The sequence below is a fragment of the Mus musculus genome, chromosome 10, assembly GCF_000001635.26.
Source record: "Mus musculus strain C57BL/6J chromosome 10, GRCm38.p6 C57BL/6J".
In the NCBI taxonomy this organism is placed as follows: domain Eukaryota; kingdom Metazoa; phylum Chordata; class Mammalia; order Rodentia; family Muridae; genus Mus; species Mus musculus.
This window is the reverse complement of record NC_000076.6, coordinates 70,331,155-70,344,007: the sequence shown is the minus strand read 5'-3', so window position 1 is coordinate 70,344,007 and position 12,853 is coordinate 70,331,155. Positions and strand designations below refer to the sequence as shown.

The 12,853-nt window shown below is 45.7% G+C and overlaps 1 pseudogene; it reads right to left on the bottom strand.

The window, feature by feature from the left end:
- Nucleotides 1–5,533: 5,533 nt before the first annotated feature.
- Nucleotides 5,534–5,706, bottom strand: Gm20108 (annotated as a pseudogene).
- Between the last annotated feature and the right edge of the window lie 7,147 nt (nt 5,707–12,853).

The window sequence follows — 12,853 nt, the reverse complement described above, 5'->3', positions numbered from 1 at the left end:
GCTTTCTCTGTTTCCTGGTGTAAGGATAAATGTGATTAGCCAGGTTTTTGCTCCTGCCAACTGCTGCCATGTCTTCCCTGCCGCTATGGACTCTAGCTCTCTGGGACCATAAGTCAAAATAAGCTTTTTCTTCTTCAAGGTGCTTTTGGGCATAGCCAACAGAAAGAGGAGCTGATATAGTTTATATTAAGAAGGCTATCTCTGTCCTGCAGTGGGGGTGGATGGTAGTTTTTAATCCCCACCATTTCATTAAAGTCAGACTCCACAGATCAAGTCTCACATTCCACCCCTCAGTGTCTAAAGAATACACACACGGGGTCCAATGTGTGCCCCTCTCCATCCGTGTCTTTCTTTCACATGTGATGCCATTCTCTAGTCTTCTACAATGTCCTCGTAATAATTCTGTTGCCTCAATAAAACACTAACCAAAACCAAGTTGGGTGAAAGGGGGTAAAGGGTTTACTTGGTTTGTACATCCTGACCACAGTTCATCACTGTGGGAAGGCAAGGCAGGAACGTAAGCAGGGCAGGAACTCGGCAGGAGAAACCAAAGCCAAGAACATAGATGAACCCTGCTGTCTTAGGATTTTACTGCTGTGAACAGACATCATGACCAAGACAACTCTTTAAAGGACAACATTAAATTGGGGCTGGCTTACAGGTTCAGAGAGGTTCAGTCCATTATCATCAAGGTGGGAACATGGCAGCATCCAGGCAGGCGTGGCGCAGGAGGAGCTGAGAGTTCTACATCTTCATCTGAAAGCTGCTAGCAGAATACTCACTTCCAGGCAGCTAGGGTGAGGGTCTTATAGCCCATACCCACAGTGACACACCTAATCCAACAGGGCCACATCTCCTAATAGTGCCATCCCCTGGGCCGAGCATATGCAAACCATCACACCTGTTTACTGGCTTAGTCAGTTATTTATACATCCCAGGACCAGGTGCCTAAGGGATGCACCACCTGCAGTGGGCTGGGCCCTCCTCCATCAATCAACAGTCAAGAAAATGCCCCTAAAGACATGCCCACAGGGCAATCTGAAAGAAGCAGTTCCTTAATTGAAAGTCCCTAGCTGTGTCTAAGTTTGTTTCTCGTAGACAGAAATGATAAAAGGTGAGGATCCAGGGCACAGAGTGTAAGGTCTTTGCCCCCTCCACATTTACATCAGTGGGAGAACACAGCAAGTTTTCCATTAGTTAATTCAGCCATCTTTTCCTACAAGTATCTAACATACCGACTGTGTTTGGTCTAATCCTGAGCGCTGAGAACAGCCAACAGGGAAGCTGTGTTTCCTACACCTTTTGTGGACTCCTGTGCCAGGCTGGAGTGTCCTGTTTCCCTTTACACAGAATTCATCTGGCTTAAGAACAGTACAGTCGCTTAACCATAGCACATCAAACACAGATTTAAGAAACCTTAAGCCCTGCCTGCTGTGGAGGGAGGCCAGGATCAAGACAGATTTTAAAAAAAATATTGAAAAGCATGTGGAGAAGTTAGAATCTCAGCATACTGCTACTGAGCATGTCCCCTGGTAGGAGCAACCGAGAAAATAGTTGGCCAGTTTCTCAAAAGGTTAAATGTGGAGCTGTCATGTATCTGCAAATGGTACAAGCCTCCCTGTAGAGATGTGTGCAAACATCCCTCCTTCCTAGACAGGACACCAACTGACCACAGCAATGGTTTCAGCAAAAACCCCAAGTCCAGCTTGGTGAGCCAGTAAACTTGTTCATTAAACTTCCTTATAGGAGTATGGGGAACCCTGGCACCCAAACAACCACACCACTAAAAAGCCCTGTCCTGGTATCTTAGAGCCATCTTGCTTTGTTGAGACAACATGTCCAAGGCAATTCTTATAAGGGACAACATTTGATTGGGGCTGACTTACCCTTCAGAGGTTCAGTCTATTATCAGCATGGCAGGAAGCATGGCAGCATCCAGGCAGCCATGGTGTTGGAGAGGTAGCTAACAGTTCTACATCTGGATCATCAGAAAGAAAGAAGAAACAGTGAGCCACTAGGCCTGGCTTGAGCTCCTGAAACATCAAAGCCCGCCTCTTCAGTGACACACTTCCTCCAACAGAGCCACACCTCCAATAAGGCCACACCCTATGAATCTATTGAGACCGGTTTTGTTGTTGTTGTTGTTGTTGTTGTTGTTTTATTCAAACCACCACACAGAGCTGTGGGTGATGACTTCCCCACGACTGTATAGATGGAGTCCCTTCTTCAGCTAACCTTCCACCTCTTACATACTCTAATACCATCTGAGAGCAGGGGAAGCTAGGCAGAGTTACACACAGCTCGGAACAGAGGTGCAGGGACAGGAGAGAAGGAACCATTCTGTCTCAAGTGAAAATCTAAAGACACTCACCGGTCCCTCCCTCTATGAAAGAACATCAACAGGCCCCATCATTTGAGGGTCTCATGAGTCACTACAGACATTCCATGATGCCTGCAACTCAGCCACTGCCCCCCTACGTATAAGCATGTACCCACATAAAACCTTTTATGTCAACAGTTCCTGGCATTGAAAGACAATGTGTAAAATGTGTTATCTGTACTGTAGGATAGTATACAGCTCTCAAAACAATGGTAGCACTGTGACGTGAAGGAATTCCAGAACCTACCTGTGCTACTGAAAAGAGTTCGTCGGGAAAGGCCACGTTGCATGATCCCATTTATATGAAGGGCTCAGAAGAGGGAGATGCACAAAGACAGAAATCAGGCTAGAGATTGCCTCGGACAGGGTCTAGTGAGAAAGGAGGTGAGGGGATGGTGATTGCTGTGTTGATCAAGTTGATGAGCAACTCTGTAAGAGTACCGAGAACCTCTCGGCTGTCCTCATAAATGAAGAGACTGTGACCCTGAATTATTCCTTGATAAAACGAGGTTAGTACTCCTTTAGATTAAGAATCACTCAATGTATAAGATAGTGGCCTCTGTCTGATGTGGAGGTTGGGCCTTTGGGGCCACCACAAAATGGTCTGTATGAAGCCTGGCAAGTATTTTGAGGAACCAAAGTCCCTCCCAATTCATCCTAATTGTGTTAGCAAGAGAACAATCCATCAAGAACTCTTAACCTTTCCAAAAAACATTGGAAATTGGTATCCCGTGGCAATGACACATCTTCTCTGTTAAATGTCAGGGGCCTCAAGAAAAGACTGCATTGTGTAAACGAATCACATTTTCAGTGGGGATACGGTAACCAACGTTGGCCATTGGATCATATCAACAAACTGGAGAAGGTACTACTTCCCTGACAACAGCCAACACCAATGAGTTCTGTGAAAGCAGATCTGAGTTTCTGTCCAGCTTGAAGACCCCCTGGGTAATAGACAAGAAGATTATTAGCTTTTGACTTGTTCTGGTGTGAGCCTTAACATTAAACAGTGAAACACAACATGTTATATGTTATTGCTTAGGCGGCAATCTCTCAAACACAAATGCAAACAAGAGTGAAGCTGTGAGGTTTGCCAATGCTCTATTTTCTGCATTAGTTAGATTATTGTGTTGAACATCAGACCAATCCATAAGGAAGATGACTAGTGTCCTGACTGTATACTGTCTGTGATGGTTTGTATATGCTTGGCCCAGGGAGAGGCACAATTAGGAGGTGTGACCTTGATGCTTGGCCCAGGGAGAGGCACTATTAGGAGGTGTGACCTTGTTGGAGTAGGTGTGGCCTTGTTGGAGTAGATGTGTCACTGTGGGTGTAGGCTTAAGACTCTCACACTAGCTGCCAGGAAGCTAGTCTGCTCCTAGCGGCCTTCAGATGAAGATGTAGAATTCTCAGTTCCTCCAGCCCCATGCCTGCCTGGATGCTGCCATGCTCCTGCCTTGATGATGATGGACTGAACCTCTGAACCTGTAAGCCAGCCCCAATTAAATGTTGTCCTTATAAGAGTTGCCTTGGTCATGGTGTCTGTTCACAGCAGTAAGACCCTAACTAAGACACTGTCTATCCTTCCCAGGTAATGGGGGAGGAAGGAACTGTGGCTGGTGGCCTCAGGGAAACCCAGTTCAATGCTGGCCTCTGGGACACACCCTACTAAGGAACACCCTACTAAGGTGACCTACTAAGTGAGGTCATCTCACACCACCCTGCTACAGGGTGCTTTGGAGGGTTTGCTTTTTAGATCTGTTGATATGATCTCCAAACCATAGCCATGTAAGTTAGTTACCTCTCTTGTTGCTAAATACCTAAGAAACACCTTAAGAGAGGAAGGCTTTATTTCGGCTCATGGTTTGAGGACTATGTCCATCACAGAGGGAAGATGGCATTAGGTGCATGAAGCAGCTGGTCACATTAACAGACAGGATGCAGGGCGGGGCTTTGAAACCTGAAGACCTGTCCCCAGGGACCCACTTCCTGCATCCAGTCTCCAGTTCATAAAGGCCCCACAACCTCTTCAAACCAGTGCCTGCCACCTACTGGTGACTGGGTGTTCACATTCATGATCCTGTGGGGGACATTCCATATTCCAATTACAGCACCATACTTTGTTCTGAGAGAGACTTCCTCTGAGCTACCTACATCTATTAATTGAGGTTTCCTGTGCTATTCGAAAATCACACACACACACACACACACACACACAAATCCATGTTTTTCCAAACCCACAGCCACTGGGGACATCAGGAAGAGGCTTCAAACTGCCTTCTAGCCTTCAAGTTTCAAGCTAGCCTTCACCTCTGAGTGTGTCGCACGTGTAGGATTATTTAATCATCTTCATTTCCTAGTTCTAGGAATGGAAACCCACGCTGCATTTTTTTTTTGAGTATATAATGGTGGAGCAGCTGGTAGAGAGACCTGGGAAGAGGCAAACGCACAGAGGTTGGGTGTTCAGTTGATGATCCTCAGGGCTGTATGCTAAGAGGCCAGGATGGCATCGTCTCTGTTCCTTGACATGAAGAGTTTTATCCAGGTACTTCTCAGGCTTCTGAGACCTGATCAAATCTGTCTCTCTTTGGTACATAAATCACTGTCAAGTAAGAAACTGGCTGCCGTTCCTCACTAAAGACTTTTTTAAAAAATCTGAATTCAGAGAAAACACCATCTATCTTTTTGCATCTGAGGGTCACTTACCAAAATGCATAAAGAAAGACTTTAAATCAAGCAGCCCAGAGATTCCTGGCCGAGAAATTGCTTTGGCCAAACCTTGAATTCTTTGATCACTTTTCAAAAACTTTCCCCTATATTTGGATGCTGGTAAATTTGATGGAATCAGTATGTACTTACTAGGCAGGCTGTGCTCTGGCTTCATTTTTCTCTTGTTCTGGGTGGGAAAAAAAAGCTCTTAAATCCAGAAAGAAGTTGTGGGAAGCTATACTACAGTAAGTGAATAGGTTGGTGTTTTTTTGTTTTACTATCATCATTATTATTATTAGTTTTTGTTTTTTGAAAGGTTCTACATTTTATTATTGGACAAACCACATCCCCCCTTTAGACATGAGCAAGTCTCCAGGTTAAAAATGTTGAACTCCGTCTGGTAGGATTGATGGATGACCATGATTCAGTATAAACTCTCAGTCTTGCCATTGTGTGAATCCTTACAGACCCAGCTTTGTTCTCCTCCAGTGTCTTCTCTTAGATCTGTACCTGATTTTGTTACCGGTTTTCATCTGAATCCATTGAGGGATAGGACAATTTCACTTTTGTTTCTTGGCCAGAAACTGCTTGATTTTGAAAGCCTTGTGAGAAGACATGGCTAGAAGCTGAATCAGGCATAGAGCACTCGATGGTGGAAGAAAGGAGAAGAAAAAGTCCAGGACAGAAGAGCAGGATTAGAGGACAACACTTAGGCTGGAGACATGGCTCAGCGGTTAAGAGCACTGGTCCTGAGTTCAAATCCCAGCAATCACATGGGATCTGATGCGTTCTTCTGGTGTGTCTGAAGACAGTCACAGTGTAGTCATATACATAAAATGAATAAAATAAATCTTTTAAAATAAGAGAGAAGACGATGCCACTTGGTTTGGGTTTTTGTTTTGTTTTTTCTTTTTTGGCGGGGGATGGGGGTGGGGCTTGTACAAAATACTGGCCCACATAGAAGAAGACCATGGAGGAGGCAATCTCAGATGCAGTCAAGAAGAATCTTGTCTCCCTTGTATACTGCAAGGCTGAGGCACCAAAGGTCCTGTGACTACTAGCAACTCCAGTGAAGAGAGATAGGGATTGAGTCTTTGCCTTGTTCAGACAGCCTTCACTCTGAGAATGGTGTGGTGATGCGTTTATAAGAAGATAAACAGGGGAGCAGGGGATATGTTCTACGGAGGTGTGGTGAGGTAGGGGGGAAGGGGGAAAGGGAAATGGGGAGGGGGAGGGGGAAGGGAGAAGGGAAGGGGAGTAGAGGCCGGCCATGAGCACATGGAGAGAGATGGGGGAAGGGAATGGGGGGATAGGAGGGAAAAAACAAGAGAAAGCAAGAGAGCAAGAGAGTAAGGAAGGGGCAAGCAGCCCCTTTTATAGTGGGTCAGGCCTACCTGGCTCTTGCCAGGTAACTGTGGGGCGGAGCTTAGACTGACTGCTAACCCATGGGACTAGAATCATACCCTAAGGAGGGGTGGAGACTGTTGGCTGTTGGCAGTCTGGAGGACCCTATGAACCACACCCTGAGCTCTGTGGTACTTCATAAGGAATACCAGGATGTCATGACTCCGCTATGGGCTGCTGGTGCATGCCCTGTGCACAGGAAGCTGAAGCAACACAAAAACCAAAGCCTAGGAGAAGACACTGAACCAAAATCAAAAGCACCCGGCTGGGGATTCCTTTGACAGGCTGGTTAATTAAGAGCCTGGCTGGTTATAACTGGTGTCTGGAAAGACAGGGATATCAAGAGATTTGATACCTCAAGCTACTGAGCTGAACTCTTCACCTCTGCAAACAAAATCTCAACTGAGTGGCTCAGGGTAGAAGGGCTAGGTAACTTTTCTTGAGTGCCACAAAGGACCCCATTTCCTCTCAGGGACACTATTCTGTTCCTCTTGCTACAGGTAGCTCACCAGAGATGAACAATCAGATGCAGTTTATAGCCAATTGAAAGCCTTTATTCAGGCCAGCTGGGACCACACCCAAGTTTTGGGGGGAGGGGAGAGGGAGATGAGAATGGAGGAAGGAGGAGGACATGGTGGTGGGAGGGGAAGGACATGGGTGTTGCCCCACAAGCCCAGAACATGGGGATTTTAAGGGCAGAGACCGTGTCAGGGCATCTTGCTCAGCAGCTTCCACTGGTGGTGGAGTTTCACAGACAGTACTTTGTGAAGCAAACGATTTTAACGGAAGCTAAGATAAGGGGTCAGTCAGCTGGAGGGAATTTTTGAACAAACAGGCAGCTAAGATGAACAGTTAGATGAAGGAGGTCCCGCACACCCAAGCCGTTTTAACAAAGGCTAAGCTAAACTAGCTAAGACATCCTGACCTTTCGGCTCGTAAAATAGAGCTGGGTAGTTTTCCGTGGGATTCCCCATTAAGGGGGTCAGAGTCTAGATAACCTGTAAACGGCCTCAGTGAGGATAAAAGATGGAGGAGCCTCTGCACAGTCCCGCCCTATCACAGATCTTTTTCTGAGATTTTGCCCAGCCTTTCTCTGCCCTGCATAAGCAACCCTTTTTGAAAACGTGTATAATTTTGGTCTGATAAAAACTTTCACCCCATGCCTCAGACTTGGCTTTTCCACAACAGAGCCAAAGCAGAGGTGATACAGTGTAGTCTCCTGGCGGTTACATTGTGTCTTTCCTTCCCAGTGGGGAAATTAACACTTTCAGCCCAAACAAAGCCCACAGACAGGGAGGTCCCTGGTTAACAGTGTCAGTTGCCCAGGGCAAGCATGGACTGACAGTATTAATGGAAAATGTCTCAGAAATATGCAATTCATCCCTTTTAAATGGCGCATGGTTTGAGTAGCTCGAGGGCATCTCACACCATCCTGATCCAGCTCACCATGAGCCACCACTCCATCACCACAAATTATCCTTTTGTCCGGATCACACTTGTTAGATGCCATGCCTAGATAGAGCTCAGTCACTCACTCGGACACCCTCTGGATTAGTGGTTCTCAACCTTCCTAATGCTGTGACCCTTTAATACAGTTCTTCATGTTGTGGTAAGCCCAACCTTAAATTCATTGCTGCTGTTATGAATCACAATGTTTTCCGATGGTCTTAGGACGATGCCTATGAAAGGGTCATTTGACCCCACTGGCTGAGAACCACTGCTGTGGATGATATTATCAAGTGCTGGAGCTCCAATGTGCTTGTTACTGAAAAGTCCTTCCTAATCGTGAGAAGGGTATTATGTAATCCTTCTCACAATCCCCACATCTTGGTAGCCGTTTCCCCTGAATTGAAGCATTCTCTCCTGGAGAGAGGCTCTTCAAGGCTTAGAAACTGAGCACAACTCACAAGTCTCAGGAAACTCCTGAAACAGGAGATTCACAAGGCTCCTCCCACAAGGTGATACAAGCAAATAGAAGCGCTGGGGAGAAGAGACTCTCCAGCCAGCTGATCTGACTGCAGTCCTGTTCTGGCACTGTGTGGTTTTTGTGAGTCCTCACCTAAGCTGGGGTAGACTTTTCAATGATGCAGCTAACATTGAGCCACCTATATAACCCTGTAACTAAATCTAGTCAGCAGCCTCACTATGCTGGATTTGGGTGCAATCATTTCGTTCGCTGGTTGCTGGTACCCTGTCTGGGTGAACAATGTTTGCTCACATGTCCTTGGGAGTTATTCAGGACCAGGTCATTCACCTGCCTGCATCTCCTAACACGGGCTTTACAACCTCATGGTCTCATGAAAAAAGGTGAGTGCGGTATTACATTAATAGCCCACTTACAGGTAACTTTTATGACTACTACTACTACTTATTATTATTATTACCATCTTATTTTATTGCTAATTATTAATCTCCAGTATGCCCACTTTCTGAATGAAACCATTCCTAGGTGCATGCATAGGGAAGAAAAGCATAACAGGTATAGGAGTCAGACTACCCACACCTTCACACAATCATCAGGATGCTCAGAACATGTGTCCTCAAATGAAGGTGACCCATGTGGCTTGCCCTACTGTGTCATCCCCCAGAGCCCAGCACAGTGTCGGGCGCCTTCACCCACTTGTCTTGACCATTATCACTAACTGCCTGCAGTTCTAGAATCACAGCTGCAAAGCTTGCAGGGCCGGATATTAACTTGCTGCATAATCTCTGAAGTCTCACATCCACCCTCTCTGCTGCTCGCAGTTGATGTGTTCCCCCACCTCTGATTGGGGTGATAAAAATGACTTCCGTTAGAACACATTACCATCCGGCATATAATCAGGCACCGAACCGCGTGGTACAAATGGCAGGGATTTAGAGCTCATGAACGCAGACACCTAGGGATACCCAGTTTGTGAGCAGATTCTCCAGTTTCACAAATACTTCCTGAGCCAGGTTTAGCAACAGACAGACCAGTTCCTCCCCTGACCCCTGACCTTGTGGCTTAGATGGACTGGTGCAGGGAGCTGCTTTGGCATCTGTCATTCACACCGGATCTCACCAGCAAAAATCAGTGGGCTTCCTCTGCGCCCAGCTCACAGGAAAGCCTCCTCTACACTGCAGGAAAATTCTGGTTTTTGGTTTTTTTTTTTTCTTTTTTCTTTTTTCTTTTTTCTTTTCTCTTCTCTTTGGTTTGTGTACTGGCTGGTTTTATGTGTCAGCTTGACACAGGCTGTGGTTATCATAGAGAAAGGAGCTTCAGTTGGGGAAGTGCTTCCATGAGATCCAGCTGTGGGGCATTTTCTCAATTAGTGATCTACGGGGGGAGGGCCCATTGTGGGTGGTGTCATCCCTGGGCTGGTAGTCTTGGGTTCTATAAGAGAGCAGGCTGAGCAAGCCAGAGGAAGCAAACCAGTAAGTAACATCCCTCCATGGCCTTGAAAGACTCTGAGAGGAGCCCCTCGCTCAGGCCTCAGGACAATAGCGGACACCCAAGAACTCACGACAGACTGAGCTTGTTGCAAACCACATGAGGCTTTATTCGGGGAAAGCCAGAGCTCTGGGGACGACTCATATCCCACGCAGGGGTAGAGGAGTCGTCCTCGAGGGGAAAGAGTTCCCAGTTTTTATAGGCCCTCAGGGGGGAAAGAAGAAGGGGGAGATTAGGGGATTTCCAGATCTAAACAATGTCTATTCTCAAGAAATGGGTATGGGAGGGGTACAAGGAAAGAGTCTAATGAAGGTGCAGCAATGGGCACACACCTGGTCAGAACATTGGCAGACACACAGGTTCAAGGAGTGGCCAGAGCATTGTGCACCTCTATTTTTCTAAATCAGTGAAGCTAGTTCTGCTAACACTGACGTCTATCTTGCCAATTTCAGGGCTTCTGTGTCCTTTTACATTCTGCCAGGATCTTTCAGCCTCTGCATCAGCTCTTGCTTCCTGACCTGCTGGAGTTCCAGTCCTGACTTCCTTGGCGATGAACAGCTGTATGGAAGTGTAAGCTGAATAAACCCTTTCCTCCCCAACTTGCTTCTTGGTCATGATGTTTGTGCAGGAATAGAAACCCTGACTAAGACAGTTTGGTTTGATTTTCCTTAGATTCTTTGTACCTACTGTACAGCCTGGTATATATAGAGTCCTCCTGTGCATGTTCTCATAGGCATGGCTCCTTTCCCCCACCACGGCACACCTGAAACTTACTGACACCTTATGTGTTTTAATACATAACTCTAGGGTTCTGGGGTTTGGGGTACAGTATTTCTACCTCTGCCTACCTCTTTGCATGATCTTCTTGTAGCTCCTGCTCCTGTGTCTCTTCTTTACCCACTAGAAAGGACACTAGTCCTATAGACTTAAGGACAATCAGATCCTATGCCACATCTTATCCAACCATACTTTCATGGTCTTGTTTCCTATGACTACATTTATATTATGAGTTTCCAAGAAAGACGTGAATTTGAGGGAACACTATCTGGCCTGGTATAATTATAACTATGACTAAAATTGTTAAATTATTCACTTTGATTGTTACTTGATTCTTTTCCAGCATAGATCAATTTTGTTTATTCTATCACTTGGTATATGTAAAATTATACAGTATACATTGTCTTAGGCTCTGTTGTATAGTCTTATATTACTCTGTGTCCCTATATAGTCAGGAGGTGGTTTGAAGAAATGTTTGAGGAAGCAGACACAAGCAAAGATAATGGCTTTCACTTGGATTTTGAGGTAGACATAAGGGAACTGATTCCTGAACAGGGCAGAACACGGAGTTCTGGCCACACTTCGGGTTTCAAGGTGTCTTTTGGAAGCTTTAGAATTGATAAAGTGCTTCCATGGTAAAGTTAGGGTTTTAATGTAGCTAATCAATTATGTATCACTTCAACAAGAAGACTTGATGAAAAATGAAGGAGGGCCGGGAAGTGGTGGCGCACGCCTTTAATCCAAGCACTTGAGAGGCAGAGGCAGGTGGATTTCTGAGTTCAAGGCTAGCCTGGTCTACAGAGTGAGTTCCAGGCAAGCCAGGGCTATACAGAGAAACCCTGTCTCGAAAAACCAAAAATAAAATAAAATGTAAATGAAGGAGGAAGATTACCAGTGATTTTCAGATTTTACCCTAGCTACAGGAGAATAAAACAGGGCCCTAGACCAGGTAGCACCACAGAGCCTGAGGTAGGCAGACCGCTATGACTTTGAGGCTAGCCTGCTCTACATGGCAAGATCCAGGCCAGCCAGGGCTACATTCTGAAATCCTGTCTCAGAAAAAAACCACACATGAAACAACAGCAAAACAGGGTTGTTAGAACTAGAATATTCCCCTAATATTCTGACAGAGGCTGACTGGTGAATCACACCAACCCATTCCAGAGCCCTTCAGTCCTCAGTGTGGAGGCTAAGAAGGGGAAACGCTGGGTTTCAAGCCCTTGTTTGCAGGGTAGTTGTGTTAGTAACAGCATGCATAGTCTGACTTCCTTTGTGCTTTTACTGTCTACTTATCTCAGGTCTCAGGTCCTTGCAGGACCCAAGAACATCAAGACCAGAATCACAATGAGATGTTAGATCCAGCTTCACTCTTCCCACCTACAATCCCCACAATAGGACACATAAGCCTGCCTGCTATCTTCGACCTCTGTTTAAGATTGACACAGGGTAACAAAGCTCTCCACCCAATGGTGCCATTTCTCAAAGATGCTGATGTGTTAAGATTTTAGCAGTTTAATAAAGGACCGTTTCTTCTCATCTTTTACCTGATTCTGAAAATCCCGAGGCTTTGCCCAAAGATGCCTTTCCTCTACATGTAAACAAAATACAAACATTAAAGGCTATTTTTTTTTCTGTCTGTGTAGTTTCTCTTCACCCTGAAGAACATTACACATAAGGTTGTCTCACTTTAGGACTGGGCTCTCACATGGCACAGGAGACAGCAGAGGGCTGGTCACATAGAACAAGGAATCCACCAGCTGCTTACATGGAGAATTCTTTGTACTCGCGTGTAACTTGTGCGTTCTCTTCCCCTTTCCTGATTTTCCTCCAATATCATCTAGCTTAATTCCCCAAAGATTTTTTTGAATGAATTATTTAAAAAATCCCAGTGGCAGGTTCGCTACCTGCCCAATGGTTTGTGGTCCCAAATGAGAAACACACTCAGACTTATATTTTGATATGCCTTGAACAGTGCAATAGCTGGGCCAGTGTCTAACCTCCTTGAGATTAATCTACCTCTCACCAATAGTCCCAAATTATTACTTAATAAGTTCTATGTTCTATCATGGCAGTCCTGACACAGTCGGTCAGCCCTCTGGGCTGCACTCTCCCAGGTTATTCACATGGCGGCCACGCCTCTCTGTCTTTCACTCTTCTCCGGCATGGTGCCT